The 5,073-nt window shown below is 33.6% G+C and overlaps 1 pseudogene; it reads left to right on the top strand.

The window, feature by feature from the left end:
• The first annotated feature begins 3,217 nt into the window (after nt 1-3,217).
• On the top strand, nt 3,218-3,380 carry LOC114237005 (U2 spliceosomal RNA; annotated as a pseudogene).
• The last annotated feature ends 1,693 nt before the right edge of the window (nt 3,381-5,073 follow it).

Raw genomic sequence — 5,073 nt, forward strand, 5'->3', positions numbered from 1 at the left:
GAATAAAGGTTTGCTTGGTGTTTGCTTATGGAGATTTGCATTTAATAACACATTTAAAGAAAAAAGAAAAGAGAACAGGCATTTCAATTGTGTAAATAAATCCTCTATGTAGGGAAGACTGTGAGTTATTTATTTTAGGTCCAAAACAAACTTGAGAATATGTTAAATCAGGATAAAAAAGGTAAAATTTCTACTTTTGACCGTATTTTTTTAGAATAGTAATCTTACAATTGACTACTGGTCATATGTGTCTTGTTTTATTTTGTAAGTTTATTGCACCCTTTCTAATGATGAAATAGTGTTTTATTGAGAGAAAATGGGTAAAGTAAACATTTCATTCACAGGAAAAAAAATATTTCTTAAATACCTAGTATGATAGGAAAAAATTGTGAAATAATTCCTTAGATGTTAACATAAAGAGTAAAGAAAGTAAATTTAATAGAAAATTTCTATTTTAAGTAAGAGAGATAACTCTCATCCTTTCTTACCAGGAATTTTCTGTTGAATTGCATTCCTCTTTCCCAATACAAATATCTTTATCCATGTCCCTTTGACTGAGAAAAAGACTAAAATACTGAGGCTCCTATGCTTTGGAATACTGAAGAATGATTGGTTTTACCCAACTGATTTTTTTTTAACATCTTTATTGGAGTATAATTGCTTTACAATGTTGTGTTAGTTTCTGCTGTATAACAAAGTGAATCAGCTATATGTATACATATATCCCCTTATCTCCTCCCTCTTGTGCCTCCCTCCCACCCTCTCTATCCCACCCATTTTGGTGGTCACAAACCACCAAGCTGATCTCCCTGTGCTATGCAGCTGCTTCCCACTGGCTATTTATTTTACTTCTAGTAGTGTAAATATGTCAATGCTACTCTCCCACTTTGTCCCAGTTTACCCTTCCCCCTTCTCATGTCCTCAAGTCCATTCTCTATGTCTGTGTCTTTATTCCTGTCCTGCCGCTATGTTCATCAGAACCTTTTTTTTTTTTTTTTCAGATTTCATATATATGTGTTAGCATACGGTATTTGTTTTTCTCTTTCTAACTTACTTCACTCTATATGACAGACTCTAGGTCCATCCACCTAACTACAATTAACTCAATTTCTTTTCTTTTTATACCTGAGTAATATTCAATTGTATATATGTGCCACATCTTCCTTATCCATTCATCTGTCAATGGACACTTAGGTTGCTTCCATGTCCTGGCTATTGTAAATAGAGCTGCAATGAACATTGTGGTACATGACTCTTTTTGAATTATGGTTCTCTTTGGGTATATGCCCAGTAGTAGGATTGCTGGGTCATATGGTAGTTCTATTTTTAGTGTTTTAAGGAACGTCCATACTGTTCTCCATAGTGGCTGTATCAATTTACATTCCCACCAACAGTACAAGAGTGTTCCTTTTTCTCCACACCCTCTCCAGCATTTATCGTTTGTAGATTTTTTGATAATGGCCATTCTGACTGGTGTGAGGTGATACCACATTTTAGTTTTGATTTGCATTTCTCTAATGATTAGTGATGTTGAACATCCTTTCATGTGTTTGTTGGCAATCTGTATATTTTTGGGGAAATGTCTATTTAGGTCTTCCACCCATTTTTGGATTGGGTTGTTCTTTTGTTATTGAGCTGCATGAGCTGCTTATATATTTTGGAGATTAATCCTTTGTAAATTTCTTAGTTTGCAAATATTTTCTCCCATTCTGAGGGTTGTCTTGTTTATAGTTTCCTTTGCTGTGCAAAAGCTTTTAAGTTTCATTAGGTCCCATTTGTTTTTTGTTTGTTTGTTTTTATTTTCACCTCTGTAGGAAGTGGGTCATAAAGGGTCTTGCTGTGATGTATGTCATAGAGTGTTCTGCCTATGTTTTCTTCTGTGTTTTATAGTGTCTGGCTTTACATTTAGGTCTTTAATCCATTTTGAGTTTATTTTTGTTTATGGTGTTAAGCAGTGTTCTAATTTCATTCTTTTATATGTAACTGTCCAGTTTCCCAGCACAACTTATTGAAGAGGCTGTCTTTTCTCCACTGTATATGCTTGCCTCCTTTATCAAAGATAAGGTAACTATATATGTGTAGATTTATCTCTGGGCTTTCTATCCTGTTCCATTGATCTATATTTCTATTTTTGTGCCAGTACCATACTGTCTTGATTACTGAAGCTTTGTAATATAGTCTGAAGTCAGGGAGCCTGATTCCCCCAGCTCCGTTTTTCTTTCTCAAGATTGCTTTGGCTAATCGTGGTCTTTTGTGTTTCCATACAAATTGTGAATGTTTTTTTATTTTAGTTCTGTTAGAAATGCCATTGGTAGTTTGATAGGGATTGCATTGAATCTGTAGATTGCTTTTGGTAGTATAGTCATTTTCACAATATTGATTCTTCTAATCTGAGAACGTGGTATATCTCTCCATCTCATTGTATCATCTTTAATTTCTTTCACCAGTGTTTATTGTTTTCTGTATACAGGTCTTTTACCTACTTAAGTAGGTTTATTCCTAGGTATTTTATTCTTTTTGTTGCAATGGTAAATGGCAGTGTTTCCTTAATTTCTCTTTCAGATTCTTCATCATTAGTGTAAAGGAATGCAAGAGATTTCTGTGCATTAAATTTGCATCCTGCTACTTTACCAAATTCATTGATTAGCTCTAGGAGTTTTCTGGTAGCATCTTTAGGATTCTCTATGTATAGTATCATGTCATCTGCAAACAGTGACAGTTTTACATCTTCTTTTCCAATTTGGATTCCTTTTATTTCTTTTTCTTCTTTGATTGTCATGGCTAAAACTTCCCAAACTATGTTGAATAATAATGGTGAGAGTGGACAACTTTGTCTTGTTCCTGATCTTAGAGGAAATGGTTTCAGTTTTTCACCACTGAGAACAATGTGGCCTGTGAGTTTGTCATATATGGCCTTTATTATGTTGAGGCAAGTTCCCTCTATGCCTACTTTCTGGAGAGTTTTTATCATAAATGGATGTTGAATTTTGTCAAAAGCTTTTTCTGCATCTATTTAGATTGTCATATGGTTTTTAACCTCCCGTTTGTTAATATGGTATCTCACATTGATTGATTTGCGTACTTTGAAGAATCCTTGCCTTTCTGGGATAAACCCCACTTGATCATGGTGTATGATCCTTTTAATGTGCTGTTGGATTCTGTTTGCTAGTATTTTGTTGAGGATTTTTGCATCTATGTTCATCAGTGATATTGGCCTTTTTCTGTGACTTCACGTGTAGTATCTGTTCTTATCAGTTTAACATCTGATATGTCCTCAACCCAACTGATTTTTTAAATTTTTGGTTATGCTGATTTTTACTGGGACATGTGAAAATGAAAGTAGGAAATATCTCATTCAGTCTCTCAGTGCTTCACCAACTCAAGAGCTTTCTATTATATTCAGTAATGCTCATGATAGTCTCCACACTTTTTCCCTATTATGGATAAAATAATTTTTTTATAAAATTAATCAAAATCAAAGTTTTATTCAAAAATTCTAAGTTTTCTCTTCTTTGGAAAATCTAGACTTCCTCCTCTTTCCTTAAATTAAGCATATATTTCTTTGTTAATCATGAACAAGTCACAGTTTTTAATAGTACCAGGATACGTACACTGGCCTCTGACCTCAAACACTTATAATAATCTGTTTGGCTGCAGGTTAGACAAATAAACAACTTCTATAAAATATATGTATAAGTTTCATAATATTTATTATATAACTATGCATAGTTTAACATATTGTTATTGTTTCATAAGCATCTTGATGCAATAGCTGTAAAATGATAATATTCTGTTGTAACTTCCTTGAAAGGATGTCTCCTCCTTACTCTTATTTTATCTGTCTACTCTAATCCCACCCACCATATCCTTCAAATTACAAGTTTCATCTTACTTAATTGTGAACTCCTTTTTGACTGTTTCTGCCCACTTAATTGAGTTTTGATCTAACAATTGTTGTTATAGGAAAAAAAACCCCCACATAATCACCAATTTTGAACAAATGACATGAAACTCTCACAATCTATTCACGCCCTGTAGTACTGATCGTAATTTATATTATTTCCATATTCGGCTCTTATGGAAAAGTCACTTTGAATATTTATCACTTTTCTCTTTGGGTGCATGACTACAATTTTTCTCTATTATAAATGTCCAGCAGCTGAGGCATTAGAAAAATGAGCATGTGCAACCATAATAGGTTATAGTAACAAAATTTCTAAAATAATACCAGTTTATACTCTCACACAGAGTGTAGATTTCTGGATGTTTTACTTTTCAGAATTTTACTCTTTACCATTTGAGTGGATGTTTTTATGCATTTTACCGATTACTGATAATAATATTGAGCATTTATTTTTGTTCAATTATTATTTAATCTTTCCATAAATTTTATAGTAGTATCCGGAAAGATCTTGTACTCCTTTTGGTTCTTGATTCAATTTGGTTTCAAACAGGGTACAGTATTCTAGGTATTTCAAAAATGAATAGATTTAACATAGGGAATTAGATATTTACAAAATTACCTGATAGGATGTAGGAGTAAAATTTAAGATAGGCGATCACTGCAACTGTGCTTCAGGATATCAGGAAGTTACTGCTGCCACTGTCAAAGAAAAATTATATTAGAAAAGTGTTGAAATAAATTTCTAGGCCCAAGATGGAGCTGCTCCTGCCTGGGTGCCATGTCAGCACACTTAGATAACTTTCATGCATCTGTAATTGATGTTCTTGACCAGAAACACAGTTTATCCAGCCAGCCAATCCCAAAATGCCAAGCCAACTCTGTGCTTTATACTTCCTTACCCTTTATTGTTTATCTTATGAAAGCTTTTTTCTATCCACCTCCATTTTTCAGTTCTCTAAATGGAGACTGTCCACTTCATGAAGTGCTAAATAAAGTTTGTTTGTATCACCTAAATTGTCTTCTTCAATCATTTTTAATAGTTTTTGGTAAGAAGGAATGAATTGTGAAGCTCACTGCTAACAGCCTACAGGATAATGAATTCACAGGCAAGGGACCCACTGAACACTTTGAGTTCACTGTTTCTGGTTGCTATTACCAAGGGATGTTAG

Source organism: Balaenoptera acutorostrata, chromosome 18 (genome assembly GCF_949987535.1).
Source record: "Balaenoptera acutorostrata chromosome 18, mBalAcu1.1, whole genome shotgun sequence".
Taxonomy (NCBI): domain Eukaryota; kingdom Metazoa; phylum Chordata; class Mammalia; order Artiodactyla; family Balaenopteridae; genus Balaenoptera; species Balaenoptera acutorostrata.